General features: G+C 42.1%; 1 long non-coding RNA gene across 1 annotated transcript in view; it reads right to left on the bottom strand.

The window, feature by feature from the left end:
* The window catches only part of LOC141579396 (uncharacterized), a 230,762-nt gene extending 215,372 nt beyond the window's left edge, over positions 1-15,390 (bottom strand). Inside the window, exon 1 of the long non-coding RNA XR_012510622.1 lies at positions 15,048-15,390. This is a non-coding gene — a long non-coding RNA (uncharacterized LOC141579396). The remainder of the gene's footprint in view (positions 1-15,047) is intronic.
* Between the last annotated feature and the right edge of the window lie 907 nt (positions 15,391-16,297).

The raw sequence follows: 16,297 nt of genomic DNA, 5'->3' as shown, positions 1-16,297 counted from the left end.
TTACATTCTTGTTAAACATTTCAGGCAAGATACTATTGCTGATGCTGAATAACACTGCAAAACATTATAAAGTACCTAATGTTTAATTGAGCCATTATCAGTAAGCCAGAGACAGCTGTATACTTCCATTGTAAAGTTCTATTTTTTCTTTTTAAACCAACAGATAATCTGTGGAGTAACACTTCAGCAGCACTGGAGCATCCAATTTTCCATATATACATATATATAAAAAAATATATATAGATATATCAAATGGCTTTATCATCCACTGATGATCCTTGCCTCAATCAATTACTTCATTAGGGGTTGCAATATGGTGGTTTTTCTATTTCTATTATTCATTCTGCATTTGTTATCTGACGATATTTATGAACGAGAGAGAGAATGATCAAGAGGGAGAAAGAGATCTATCTTCTTCTGAAAATGCAAGATAAATAATTATTTGAATTATTATTTTTCAGAGTAAGGGGTAGATGATGAATGGTATTTTGTTTTGTCTTTGGTTTTCTTTTTTCTGAGTGTCCTTTTATAGACTTACAGATTTGTGTATATTCAGTGTTTTATTCCACTACAGTCATTCTTTTTGAAGCTTAAATTGTCCAATATTTGGCCAATAAGAGCCCCTTCAAACTGGCTCTTTTCCTGGGACAGCAAGATGATGGCTTCCCGCGGTGGTTCCACCTAACGTAAGCATCAAGGCACAGGCGGAGTGGGGAGAGCACCTGCACAGGGCAGGAGGACAGAGGCAGTGCTGGGAGACTGGTTACACCAGGGGGACTGAGCAAATAACATGGCTATATTAAGAAAAATGGGAGACAAGTTTCTCAGTATCAGAGAATGGAGTTACACATAATAAGGAGAAAATTAGAATGACTTCTATGATATTAGACAGGAATCGGAGATATCGGGTGAACTCAGTTTTGAAATATAGACATAGAAGCAAACTCATACGCACACAAACACACACATGTAACCCAACCTGTCCACTGAGCGAGCCTGAGAGCAGTGACACCCCAGCAGGAATAGAACAGAATAGAATACATTTTAGTTTCTAAATACCATTCTCCACTAAAAGGAACCAGGGATCTTTGGAGAAGCGGCTGACTCCAGGGCTGGGGCAGGGAAAGTCCAACATTAGAACATCTTGTGCCAGACAGCAAGGAAGTACGCCGAGAATAATGAAACCATCTCAAAAGGACACAGAAGCCAGTTTGAAGAGGCTCCCACTCATCCAGTCTGGGACAGTTTGAGCCTCAAAGTAAGTAATGCTACAACAAATTATAATTCATGAATAAAGTAGGAAATCATATTAATTAGCTAATCAGAAGTTTGTTAAGAAAGAAGGTATTTACATAGTTTCAAAGTCCCTTCCCACAGATTTACAAAGGGAAAGAGTAGCTACAGTGGACCACCTTACTCAGTCACCATCACCAGCAATGGGACAACTCTAAATTATGCACCATTTGATAAGAGGCAATAGGAACACACATCATTTCTGTGATATTCCTGCCAAAAGTGCTCAGCCTGGATCTAATCATGAGGAATCATCAGACAAACCCAAATCGAGGGATATTCTTCAATATGACTGACCTGCAGTATTCAAAATCTTTAAAAAGTTATGAAGTGAAGGAAGGAAAGAAGAAGTGTCCCAGACTTTAGGAGACTAAAGAAACCTGACGTTGGATGCACATGTGATTCTCAGCGGGATCCTTTTGTTCTAAAGATCATCGAGAGACACGTGGTAAAACTTGGAAGGGTCTGGGGATTTGACAGTGGTCATGTTTCCACGCAAATGCCCTGATTTGATAAGTGTACCGTGTTTCAACGAAATGCACACTAAACTTTTGTGGGGGGGGGCGGGGTGAACTTTTGCTGGGGATGGAGAGTGGAGAGAGCACCATTTCAGCAACTTGCTCAAAAGGATTGTAAAAAAAAAAAAAAAAGCTGTTTGCACCAGACTTGCAACTTTTCTTTACCTTTGAGATTATTTTAGAGAAGTGTTTTTAAAATTTTAGATAGGTTACCATTTGTATTCATTTCTGATTTAAACTTCCCGTAGTTTGGGGGAGCAAATTTAACAAAGAAAAATATGCATTTCTAGGAACAGAATTGCTGGGTCAAAGAATAAATGCTTCTTTAATTTATATCCTATAATTCATTGCCACATCCCGCTGCAGAGTACCAGCTGGCACTCCCACCACCAACGTACAAAAGGACCTGTTTCCCCTATAGCCTCGCAAGCAGAATGGATCTTGGATTTTTGTCAAATCTGACAAGTGATTTCCATTAAATTTTTTGTGAGTGTGGTTGAGAGTTGTTCTATGTTTTAAGGTCACAGAAATCCTGTTAAGCCCCACAGGTGAATCTGATGGGTGCCAGGTTTAGAATTGGCTTTGTTGTCCTCTGTGGTTTGCGTAGCTAAGAGGAAGCACTGGACTAGTAAATATTGTTTACGTTTATTGGTTTTCACAGGAGTTTAGACAGGCAAAGGAAGATAAGTTTAATCAACTCAAATCTCATCTCTGCTATGAAACAAACCTCCCCCAGCTTCACTGAGCTGGTCTTAGCACGGTTCCTCCTAGTGTTTTGTACATACATCTATTAGCGCTTATATTTCTGTATTAAATGTATTTGTTTAAATGGCTGTTCCCCCTGGGGTTTTGAGTTTGGAAGATAAAACAATCTGTCTTATTCGTCTTTAGATCTTTAGAATCAAGCCTATTTTCTGGCACATAGTAGATACCCAAGAAGTGTGAGTTTGCAGACACAGAAAACAAACTTATGGTTACCAAGGGGAAAAGTGATAGGGAGGGACAAATTGGGAGTTTAGGATTTGTAGATACTAACTACTATATAGAAAATGGACAAACAGCAAGGTCCTACTCTATAGCACAGGGAATTATATTCAATACCTTGTAATGGTCTATAATGAAAAAGAATATGAAAAGGAATATATATATATGCGTATAAATAAATCAGTATGTTGTACACCAGAAATTAACATAACATTGTTAATCAACTATACTTCGATTTAAAAAAAAGAGAAGTATGAGTTTGAATAAATGAATAAACAAAATAAGATAAATAAATTCTAGGGATGTGATATGTAACATGGTTAACATAATCAGCACTGCTGTATGTTAGATATGAAAGTGGTCAAGAGAGTAAATCCTAACAGTTCTCAACACAAGGAAAAAAATGCTTTTCCTTTTACTTTGCATCTGTGAAGTGATGGCTGCTCATTAAATTTATTGTGGTAATCATTTCATGATGTGTATAAGCCAGATCATTATGCTGTACACCTTAAAACTTATACAATTCTGTATGTCAATTATATATCAATAAAAACTGGAAGAAGAAAAGAATAAAACATTAAAATCAACTGAAAAAATCAATAAGCCGTTGATAAGTAACACTGGTTTTAAATTAACACTCAAATCCAACATGCCGCTTCTCTGTAAATACACACAGCAGAAAGGAAATGATTTTTCTCTCTTGGACACCTTGAACTTTAACGGACTGTTTACTTCTGCCTTCTGATCTCTGCCTAGCTTTGGTCGGCTTCACTAAGAAAACAAGCCAGTCTCCAGACTTCCTGCCCCCTTTCCTCCACCAGGAGGTAGGGGAGGAGCCCAGCTCCTTCCAGGGACACCCAGGGCCGCGCCAAGGAAACACTCCACAGCCCGCAGCCCTGCCTCGGCAGCACATCTGTCACGTCTCCAGGACACCTGGAGCGAGCAGAGTTGCCATGAGATCCTCTCGGATGCCTTTCCGTCTTCCCTCCATGCTCTAACAAGTTACACTTCTGACAACTCCTTCATCTTTGAAGTTTTCATCACATTCAGGTTACAGCCCAATCATTTCAGCCCAGAAGGTGATAAGCATAATGTTCTACCTTGACTGCTGTGGTTCCATTTTTCTGCCTGAGGAGGGAGGTTTTTAAACATAAAACAGTTGCTACCAATAATACATCTTAGGAAAGAAACTAAACTCTCCTTTTAACAGTCTCCTTCCCAGTTGATGGTCATATTTATTCTGAGAAATACTTTAAATCTCTCTTAGAAGACAGGCACGTTTCTATCACCAAGAGCTACTATAAAATTGTAAGCTAAAACGCCAGGAGCCACAGCTACAGACAAAGTAGATATGTTTAGACACAGCCTTTGTAAGTTAATTTAAAACATATGAAGATTGCAGCTCTGCATGAGAAGAACGTCAGAAAAATGTAAGTTGAGGGACAGCCTACAAAGTACCTGACCAGTATTTGACCAGTGCTCCTCACAGCTGTCAAGGTCATCGAAACTGAGGAAAGTCTGAGAAACTTAAATCACAGTCTTGAGGAGCCTAAGGAGATACGATCACTAAGCATAATGTGGTATCCTGGGTGGCCTCCTAAAACAGTAAAAGGACAACAGACAAAAACTATGGAAATCTGGATAAATGTAGACAGTAACTGATTATGTAAATCTCAGTTCACTAGTTGTGGCAAATATACCACAGTAACATAAGGCGTTGACAATAGGGAAACCTGAGTTGTGAGGTCCGTGGCTATGGTCTCACAGAAGAGGAAGGTTTCTACCACAAGGAGCTCACACCAGCCATTCTTCACCCAGTGACTTCGCTTCTTTCTCTGGACCGGCCCGCGGGGTGCACGGCTGACCTCTCCCAAGCCGCTCTGAAAACCAGCTGATACATGACTACAAAATTCTGCGATGTAGTGGGCTGTTTATATTTATATCCAAGCATGCATTGAAATACGCTTTCCCTCCTTTGGCTGTCACGCTGGGCAGACAGCTTAGTCCAATGATGCCGCTCAGTGGCGCCCCCTCTCACAGCGATGCCGTCAAGCCTACCCTGCCCCATGGCGTGCTGCTCCTAACAGGTAATACCTGGAGCAAGAAATGGAAATAGTGAAGCCAACTAGTCAAAACGCGTAAAGCAAATAGTATTAACGTGTACCCGCTACTGTCTAATAAAAGAACACAGAGTGGAGAGGGGGAGGGTGTAGCTCAGTGGCAGAGCGCATGCTCAGCACGCACAAGGTCCTGGGTTCAATTCTCAGTACCTCCGTTAAAAATAAATAAATGAATAAATAGATAAACCTAATTACCTCCCCCCACCAAAAAAAAAAAAAAAAAAAAAAAAGAACAGAGTAGAATTTGAATTTTTCAGCTTTTTTTCCATGACCTTGCATAAATACATTTTAAAAAATGAAAGTGTGGACAAACCAGAGGTCAATGAAACACAAGCTGTTTTCTGCCTCAGGGAGAGGCAGAAAGAGGGAGGAGAGGCCAAGGGGACCTCCCTCTCCTTAGTCCCTGTGACGCACCTGGTCCTACACACGGTGTCTCTTTCACGACTCTCATGGTCACCAACACCTCATTCTTTCACACCCAACCTATCCCAGCAGCCTTGTAATTGGCCTCCCTGCAGCCACGCCTAAAGTCACAAGCCACGACTTTCCACAGTTCAGAGCTGAGCGCTTTCATCTCTCTCTCTTCTAAGCGCCTATTACATTCCTCCTCCAGGCAGAAGTCCCAGAGACAGCTGGCTGTTCAGAGACTAATGCTTCTCTTCCACAGTGTAGAACTGTCACCAGAAAGTGGCGACCCAACCACGGTATCACGTGGGCCCATGTGCCTAAGCTATGACAAGCGGCTTGTGGGCACCACTTCCAAACCTGGCCCCAAAAGCCTTTCCGTGCAACATCCCAGTTTCCTCTTTCCTCCATCTGAAGACTGTGTGCAGAGGATCGGGAAGAGGACTCTAAGGCCGTGGAGATCACGGGAGCCGTGTGAGGATGGCCTGCCCAACACTTCGCTACTCTAACACAAGACAGCAACAAAGGTCTCTGTGGTGAGTCGGTGGGGGCTTTGGGGCTATTTGTCGCAGCAGTCAGCCCACCCTGACTACCCGACACACTTTCACCGCAGTACAGCGGGCGGCCATGTTCAAGTCTCTCCTCTCTAGTCTGTGATCCTCAAGGCAGGGAGCTCATGTCACCTCCCCATGTTACCATGGCCTCTTTCAGGGTCTGGGACATAACTGTGTGCAGGTATTATGTCTGGAGGCTGGTTCATGACTCGAGGAAAGACACAGATGGGTCCAACCCTTGGTTCTCTCCCTAACAAACTTCGTTTCCCATAAACTCCTCTGCCATTTCCCCTATAGAGAATTCCTCACACACCCCAATGTTCATAGCAGTACTTTATACAATAGCCAAGACATGAAAATGGTCTAAATGTCCATCGGCAGATGACTAGATAAAGAAGCTGTGGTATATTTATACAAGGGAATACTCGGCCATAAAAAAGGATAAAATAATGCCATTTGCAGCAGCATGGATGGACATGGAGATCGTCATTCTAAGTGAAGTAAGCCAGAAAGAGAAAGACAAATATCATATGATATCACCCATGTGGAATCTAAAAAAGAAGACACTGTGAACTTATCTACAAAGCAGGAACAGACTCACAGACATAGTAAACAAACTTATGTTACAGAAGGGAAGAAGGGTGGGAAGGAATACATTGGGAGTTCAAGATTTGCAAATATTAACTACTAAATATAAAGTAGAAAAAACAGTTTCTTCTGTATAGCACAGAGAACTACATTCAATATCTTGTAGTAACCTATAATGAAAAAGAATATGAAAAGGAACATACATACGTACATGTATGACTGAAACATTATGCTGTACACCAGAAATCGACACAACTTTGTAAACTGACTATACTTCAAAACAAACAAACAAAAAGAATTTCTCACATAGGATGTATCACCTTGGGCATCACTTGGACTCCCCTCATTTCTACTAAGATACACCAAGCATCTTCCTGAGGACCTCTGCCCTCTGAATTTTGTTACCAGGCTGTTCAGCATTCAACCTCTCCCCAAAGAGCTCATTCAGGAGAATTACTTTTCAGAAAGCAATCTCTGCCTGTGATTAATTCTACTTCCCCTGGAATGCTTGATTTGTTTTGTTTTTGTTTTCAACAGGACTTTTTTCCCATTAAAAATGAAATAAATTGTGCCTAATTTCTCTTCTCTTTTCCAACCTAAACTGATCATTCCTGCTTGTGACATTGGTGAATTTATTTGGGGAGACTTACAGTTAGCTGAGAGCCTACAAAACCTAGGTGGGAGTTAATTCCATTTCTAAAACAAAGCATAAAACCTAAATGGATTCAAGCGTGTAAAACAGAAATGAACTTCTCAGTTCTCAGACTCCCCACACCAAGGAAACCACTTAGAGCAGGTGGAAGCATCTTTTCAAATCATGACTGCTGTTGACATAAGTAATCAACAAACAATCAATAATAAGATTAGGAAAGAGTTTTATTTGAGCCAAACTGAGAACTAGCCCGGAAGCCCACCTCCCAGATGACTCCGAGGCACTGCTCCAAAGAGGCCTGGCTTCCAGCATATGTCTTGTCTCGTCAGAACAAAGAAACATTGACAAGTCAGGGGTACATTTCTTCAAGCTTTCAAAAAAAAAAAATATATATATATATATAGACCAGCATGTAAATGGCAAATCAGTATGGCCTTGGTATCTGGGAAGTGAATCTTATCATCAAGGGAGGACCAGCATTGGTGTCCCAGGAAGAGGGACATTTAATCTTTATTTTTAACATGGATATTCTTTACTTCTAATCAATGTGCCCTTTTCTTTAATAATTAAAGCAGATGTACAGTATATGTTTGATAGGCCACAAACAGGCTATTATGTTAGCATAAACTTTAACTCGTGTATAAGCCAGAATGACTTCCCTATATCTCAATCTGTGAAAATTTCTTTTATCACGACCAATAATGAAAGGTGCCATCTGGAGGACCTATATGCCAGACACTACAGTAGACACTTAAAGTGCCGTTCTCACCACAACGGAAGATAAGCATTATCCTCATTTTTAGGGTCACCGTATAATCAACTCAGGATACAGGACAGTGAAAGGAGACGTTATTAATAAGGATGCCAGGACACAAGCCTAAACCAAGACTGGCCCAGACAAGGCGGGACACAGGGTCACCCAGCTCATGTTCCAGCTGACAAGACCCTGACCAAGAGGACCCAGTGCCTCACCAGTCTCACAGCTTAGGAGGTGGCAGGATTCAAAGACAGGTCTGTCTGAAGCCAAAGTTCATGCTCTTTCTACTGACTTTGTCTAAAGTCCTGGGGACGGTGGGAGGAGGTGGCAGGGGCAGAACACAGAAGTGGAGAGAGGGAGTGATGAAGACCACTGCTATGGTTGCATCAACCCGCTCAACCACGTGGGCCTGGTTAATTCCACAGGCTGCCACTCCCACTGCTTAATTCACATCTCCCCAAATTCCAGACCACAGAGAGCCTACAGTGGGAAACAGTCAACACATGATAAATTTTATAAATGATTTTTCTGGTAAAAAGAAAGAGAAAATGAGACAAGAACCAACTGGAAGAGGCTCGGGAACAACCAGGTCATCCGAAGAGGTTCACTGAAAAATCCCAACTAATTTATGCAGACAACCCTGGATTTTGAGCTACAGGAACCATAAGTAAGAAAGGAAGGAAATATATACTTTTTACAGAAAGCATAATTTATTTTTCAACCTGTAAGACTTTCATTATCAGACAGATGGTATTAAGGAATTGTTTACCATTGTACACGCAGACTGGCTTACATAATAAGGCTTCTGCACTAGTGAATGTTTCTCATAGGGTGAGAAAATGCATCTGACTTCTGGGGTTATAGTTTCAAAGCAGTTGGTTTTTAAAGAAATGTTTGACTTGTGCATTTTATATTCACCAACGTGTCTTGATTGCATCTGGAGAAAAATGAAATGAAAAGAAATGACAAGTACTTCAAGTGAAAAAAAAAAGCCAAAAATCAGTCATTCCCCAGGGGCATCTTATATGTCAGTTCAGACTAGGCAGCTTGATTGATGTAAATCTGTTTATCGCTCTTCAAGTGCCATAAACAGATACTCACTTTTCCACTCCACTCCACATCCCAGCACATCAGTTCGGGGAGAAAGCACATTTATTTCAGCAATTAAACCTACCAAATGTTAAAAGTGACTTTACAAGGGAGCAATACAGAGATTGGATCGTGAAAGCTTTAGGATAGAAAAGCTTGGTAAAGAAAACACCAGAGAGAAAGACTGAAAGAGAGAGCGTCATAAGAACGCTGCACCTCAAGTCAAGGCGGGCTCAGGGGCCACAGAGAAGGGCTGGGGGCACCGCTGGGTTTTCCGTTTATCTGATGGCTGCAGGGTCTGATGGCTTCAGTCCCTTGCTTGTCAGTTCACTTTTCCACTAAATCTCTGAGGTCCCTGAAAAGTCACCACTGAGTACATGAGATGCAGCAAAACAAATACTGACATTTCTTAAACAAGCTCCAAAAAACTGTTTAAAACCGATTCTGTTGCCACTAATACTTAGCTGCTCTTTCTGCCTTTCTAGGGGGTCACATCTTAACGTTTTCCTGTATTAAAAGGTATCAGAGCCCCACCTGAAACTACCCTGACAGGCTCTGTGATTAATTCTTTCTTTTTTTTTCCCTTCCCTCTGTGCTCAGGGATCTGAAGAAATCCAGCAGGGCCAGCTCACCCTTCACTAATGCTGTGACCCAGATTGGGTCTGTTTCTTTCAAACAGGAAGAGTTGTAGCCTCCGGCTGGTGATACATCTAAAGCTGCAATGAATCCACTGTTTGTATATGAGGGATGTTTTTGCCTGGGGGGAAATGTAGGCATCGGCTGTTGATTTCTTCAGAGTTTACACAATGGGCTGAGATTCAGGGAAATTTTTTACTCTTCAAAAATGCTCACAAAGCTGTTATCTTTTTCTCTTAACATGCTCAGAAAATTTTTGTAAATTTCTCCCCCTTCTAAATTTGGCAATTTCTGTCCCCTTCTGAAGACTAACAGGAAAGAAAAGATTGTGCCCCTCAGCACTTAGAGCAGAGACAGCACTCAATAAGTCATTCTCTGCTCAAGGACTCATTTCCAAGTCTCCTCGATTCACTTTGATAATATGACATCGTATTTGCAGAACTGCAGAGGTAACTAAGTATTATTTATTGAGCACTTACAATGTACCACACTCAGGGCCAAGCACCTTGCATCGATAAACTCACTGAAGCCTCTGAAGTATGCTATGAGGTAGATACTATTATTAGCCCATTTTACAGATATCCAAGAATACCCATCTATTAAGTAGAATTAAAACTTGAATTTGTCTTACTCCACACAGACTTAACTTTTATAGAGCTATTCTAGGAGTGTATAGGACTACAGATTCTAAATCATTCCAACCATTAGTAATGATGGGGTTCAGGACACACCACCCCCAAATATGGCAACTTGGTCTATTAAGTATTTTAAGCTGAAGCAATAGGAGAAAACCAAAGAAGCAAGAAAGTCACTTTGACCTTCTCCCCATCTTTTCCCCCTGAAACATTTCATAAAAACCCTCATGTGAGGCGTGCCCTCCCTTGACCTGGAAGAAAGGAGCATCCTTATCTCTGAAGACTAAGGGACGCCAAGAAAAGTCCTAACCGGTAGGTCTTGCTAAGCTTCCCCAGTTTACTCTACCCAGCTCCTAGTCATTGACTAGGACTGTCCACGACTGTCCACTCGTTATCAAACCCAGCATGAAAATACTCAGTTTAGCTGTTTCTTCAGGTCTTCATCTCCTTATGAAGCCTCCGGTGTCACGTGAAACTTACATTAATTTGTATGATTTTCTCTTGTTAATCTGTCTTTTTCAGCTTAATTTTCATACTCAGCCAGGGATCCTAAAAGGGTTGAGGAAATCTCTCCCCACCCCACTGCCATGATCCCACTTGATCCTAAGCACAGAACTCTGAAGTAGACGTCACTCTTGTCTTTCAGATGAAGATGTCCAAGAGGTTACATGACCTGCCCAAAGGACATTTGCCAGACTAAGGGGAAGAAAACACAGGATACTCAGGTAAGTTTGGATTCCAGATAATAACAAATAATGTTTTAGTATTAGTATGTACCAAGCATTATTTGTTGTCTAAAATTCATATTTAACTGAGTGTCCTGCATTTACATGGCAACCTTAGTCCAAAGTCACAGGGCTGGTGGAGGCAGTGTAGGGACAGTAAGGTAGGGCTTCTCCTCTAAGCCCAGGACTCTTTCCACCAGCCTGGGGTCAAGGGTCTAAACTCCCCACCCAGATTTGCAAATGGACAATTATAGAAAGCTGCCTCTCTCAGATACTCAAATAGCCACGTAAACTAATATTTGTTCCTATAGCTAAATTAACCTTGTAGCAGGCATGAATCTCAGTCCCTTTGCCCTAGGGCCAAAAATTATAACTTTCTTTTTTATAAGTCAGCTTAGTGTCTATTTTCAATCCTCCTTCTCCTGGGATAGTGGAAGCTCTACTTCTCGACCCTCCCCTTGAGACACACCACCACAATGAGATAATTGAAAAAATGCGTGTTGGTCTCTGTCCCTGGTCCTGGCACAGCGCTCCTAAAACTCGTAATTTCCTACCTGATAAGAGCACTGGAGCTTCTCCTAGGGCAATCTACCCAAGCAATAGAAATAAAAGCAAAAATAAACAAGTGGAACCTGATTAAACCTATCAGCTTTTGCACAGCAAAGGAAACCATAAGCAAAACAAAAAGACAACCTACAAAATGGGAGAAAATATTTGCAAAAGATGAGACTGACAAGGGCTTAATCTCCAGAAGATATAAACAGCTCATACAACTTAATAAGAAAAAAAACAAACAACCCAGTCCAAAAATGCGCAGAAGACCTAAACAAGCAATTCTCCAGTGAAGACATACGAATGGCCAATAGGCATGTGAAGAGAACTAGGAGCATCTGTTGCCCTCACATTTGGTCTTTGACCCTGGTTTCTGACACAGAGTTTCTAAATCCCTTGGAACTTTCTAAGTGATAGCAGTGTCTTTTGTTCCAATGAGGTGACTGGGGTGGGGAGGCGCTCCTGGATGGGGGCTGGTCACCAGAAAGACCAAGCCATGATTAGAAGCTTGGAATTTTCAGCCCTGCCCCTTCATTCCTCAGAGAGGGAAGAGAGGCTGGAAATGAAATTGGTAATTGATCATGTCTGTGTCCCAAAGTATGGAGTTCGGAGAGCTTCCAGACTAGTGAACACATCCACGCCACGTACTGGAAGGGTGACACACCCTGACTCCAGCTCCACAGGGCAGGAAGCTCCTGTGCTCTGGACCCTCCCGGACCTCACCCCCTGGACCTCTTCATCTGGATGTTCATTTATATCCTTTATCGTATCCTTTATTATCTAATAAACAGCTAAACATAAGTATTTCCCTGAGTTCTGTGAGCAGCTCAAACAATATTCAGATCCAATGGGAGGAAGTCGTGGGGACTTCTGATTGGTAGCCAAATTGGACAACAGTCATGGGTGACCTGGGGACTGACTGCTTGCGATTGGCATCTGAGCGGATGGACGGCAGTATCCTGGGACTGAACCCTTAACCTGCAGGATCTGACGCTATGTCTACAGAAGTCAGTTAAATTGTAGGACACCCAGCTGGTATCAGAGAAACTGCTTGATGTAGGGGGCAGTGGGGGTGGAAATAGACGCACATCTGGTGTCAGCAGTGTCGTGAGTGAGGTGGTAGTGCGAGAGCACAGCAGACACACAGGAAAAGTGTAGGTTTCCTACCCAGCCTCAACCCTGGAATCTGACCCAGTGCCTGGTTGTTGAAGGGCAGGGTTCCCTCTGCTGACTGTATTGTCTGCTCACATTGGGTGCAGCTGAGGTCCCACTGATGCTGCAGTGACATGAGGTCCCAGCCTTTGCGGGGCTGCCAAGGACCACATCTTCCTGGTTCCGAGCATCCGGGAGCCTGGCTGCCTCTGCGAGGCTCTGACTGTGGGCTTTGATTGGGAGGCGGGGTTCACATTCTCTCTGTTCTCACCACCTCCCAACCTCTCTGCCCACCCTGGGGCAGGACAGAGATTTATCTTTTCTAGTCTTTGAGACATCACACCTCTCTTCAGTTTCTGGCCGGGAACTTTTATCTATTCTTCAGAATCCTTTCCCTGTTCCTTGGAGTTTAAACTTTTCAAAACAAAAGTCAAGAAGATTCCCACACTTACATATTTCTACCCCATCCGCTTCCCTATGGCAAGGAGCACAGAACCAAATAATTGTTTAAATACAAGAGACAGAAGGAAATTCAGGGAGAAAAGAAAATCTGTTAGTATCTTAATATATTCTTCTGCCACAATATAATGTCAGAGTTATGGTTTTGTAAATAAAATATTTGTATGTTATGGTTTTTCATTCAATACACTGTTGTCTACAACTCTGCAATTAAAATTAATATAACTATCTTGCACACTGTGCCCAGACCAATTTCCTAAAAGCAGACTCATCAGATTACATCTGAGCCCAATTCCCTCTAAAGGCTCCCCTTTGTCTCCAGAATATAATCAAGGCTCAATTTTTTCAGCAGCAACAATAGATGCCAGAAGACAACAGAACAGTATTTCAAAGTGCTGAAAGAAAATATAATAAAAACTATATATGCTGTGAAGTGATCATTAAAGAGTAAGGGCAAAATAAATACTTTTTTAAAAAATTTATTGAAGTATAGTCAGTTTAAAGTGTATTGTTAATTTCTAGTGTACAGCATAGTGTTTCACATATACATATAGATTTCTTTTCACATTCTTTTTTATTATAGGCCATTACAAGATATTGAATATCTTCCCTGTGCTGTACAGTAGAACCTTGTTCTTTATCTATTTTATAGGTAGTAGTTAGTATCTGCTAATCCCAAACTCCTAATTTATCCCTCCACTGCCCACCTCTCCCCCTTGGTAATAAATTTGTTTTCTATGTCTGTGAGTCTGTTTCTGTTTTGTAAATAAGTTCATTTGTGTCATTTTTTTCAGATTCCACATATAAGTGATGTCATATGGTATTTTTCTTTCTCTTTCTGGCTTACTTCACTTAGTATGACAACCTCCAGGTCCATCCATGTTGCTGCAAATGGCATTATTTTATTCTTTTTTATGACTGAGTAGTATTCCATTGTGTATGTATACCATAACTTCTTTATCCAGTCATCTGTCGATGGACATTTAGGTTGCTTCCATGTCTTGGCTATTGTAAATAGTGCTGCTATGAACATTGGGGTTCATGTATCCTTTTGAGTTAGAGTTTCCTCCAGATATACGCCCAGGAGTGGGATTGCTGGATCATAGGGTAAGTTTATTTTTAGCTTTTTAAGGAATCTCCAGGCTGTTTTCCATAATGGCTGCACCAAACTACATTACCAACAGCAGCGTAGGAGGGATCCCTTTTCTGCACACCCTCTCCAGCATTTATCATTTGTGGACTTTTTAATGATGGCCATTCTGACTGGTGAGTTAATACCTTATTGTAGTTTTCATTTGCATTTCTCTGGTAATTAGCGATATTGAACATTTTTTCACATGCCTATTGGCCATTTGTATGTCTTCATTGGAGAACTGCTTGTTTAAGTCTCCTGCCCATTTTTGGATTGTGTTGTTTGTTTTTTGTTACTGAGTTGTATGAGCTGTTTATATATTCTGGAAATTAAGCCCTTGTCAGCTGCATCATTTGCAAATATTTTCTCCCATTCTGTAGGTTGTCTTTTTATTTTACTTATACAGACTTTAAATACACAAAACTAATAGTTTTTTTTTTAACCACCCACGTTCTCTCTCTGTATAAACTACTAAAGAGTGTTCTGAAGCAAAAAGAAAAGTCAAACTAAAGGTATGACGTGGGCAACACAACAAACCCAGAAATTGTAAAACACACTGGGCAACTTCCACTAACTAGTAACTATAGTCAGTCAAAAAGCACCATCAGTTACCCTCCACTCCACCCCAGCTCTGTGCACATGTTACTGAAAATAGCAACAGGATGCAGGACTATTAACAGCTAGCCTTTGGCAACATCTCAGTCCAGCACATACATCTGAGCTCCCATATCCACTACCCACCACCCCGAGATCTCCAACGGCTATTACGGGTCATTCTTTGTGGAAATCTACTTACTCCTCCAAAAGAGAGCCAGGGAAGGCAGTACCTCAACACTGTCCTTGGAACTCTGGCTTCAGAGCCTGTGGCAGAGGTCCTGGAATTGCTGGTGGACGAGGGCTTGGCTTTAAGACACCACTGGTGTCACTGGCTGAACAATTTCCCAGTGGCAGGAAGAGAGCCTCAGAGCCACTGAACCCTCAGAGCCACTGTGGTCTGGCTGAGTCCGCAGAGCAGGCAGAGCCTGGGGGAGCCCAGATCACAGCAGGAACCCGGGGGCCCCCTTTTTCTGGAAATCCAAGTCTTGACGACTGTTTCAGAAATAGGAGCTGAAAGCCAGAAGGCTCCCCAGTGGAGTGGAGATTTAATTTAGATAGAGCACACGGGAGGAAGCATGAAATCTGAACTGACAGCAGATAAAGGGCTAGCATGTTTCTTCCAATACGTGACTCAGGCTCCAAATGAGAGAAAGTGATCTCAGCCACACCACATTATGAAGTCGCTCATCGGCACCGCTAGCCCCAGCGTGCTCACTGCTTTGGGGCTGCTGCCTCCACTGAAATGAACAGTCCGGTTCTCGGGCTGTAGGTGCGTGGAGGAGAGCTTAGTGTGATCCTTCGGGTACTAGGATGCCAGTGAGAACCCTCATCACTAACATCTCTCTTACAAAATGGGTTGTTGATTTGGGTCGTGGGCATAACTGGATGGACGTGGCTCCTCAAGGAAGTCTGCCGGAAACAGGTCTCCCCCTCGATGTCACTGAAGCAGCCTGCTCTCTACCTCCCCTCTCGCCCCATTTCTCACATTTTATTGCCTTCTTTACATTTGATTGTGTTCTCATTAGATTTGCTCCCCACAGTAATAAAATGCAACACTTATGGTCACTGACTATGCTGCAAACGCAGTGCCAAACACTTTAGATGAACTGTCTCACTGTATCCCCACATCAACTGTGTGAAGTAAGTGCTGTTATTATCTCCTTTTTGTTTGAGGCGGGGAGATCTTTGGACGGGGGTGGGGGTGATAATTAGCTTTATTTGTTTCTTTAAAGGAGGTACTGGGGATTGAACCCAGGACCTTGTGCATGCTAAGCATTGCACTCTACCACTGAGCTATCCCCTCCCCCACCTTTTTAAAGATGGAAGAATCTGAAGTTCTGAGACTTTGGGTCATTAGCCCTGAGCTGTCTGGCTCCTGGGCCTACGTTCCAATGTAGCGCCGCCGCTCCAGACTGTAAACACAAAGGCAGTCAAGGTGTCATTCATTCA

This window comes from Camelus bactrianus, chromosome 12 (genome assembly GCF_048773025.1).
Source record: "Camelus bactrianus isolate YW-2024 breed Bactrian camel chromosome 12, ASM4877302v1, whole genome shotgun sequence".
Taxonomy (NCBI): Eukaryota; Metazoa; Chordata; class Mammalia; order Artiodactyla; family Camelidae; genus Camelus; species Camelus bactrianus.
The sequence above is the reverse complement of the archived record's forward strand: the minus strand, read 5'-3'. Positions and strand labels throughout refer to the sequence as shown.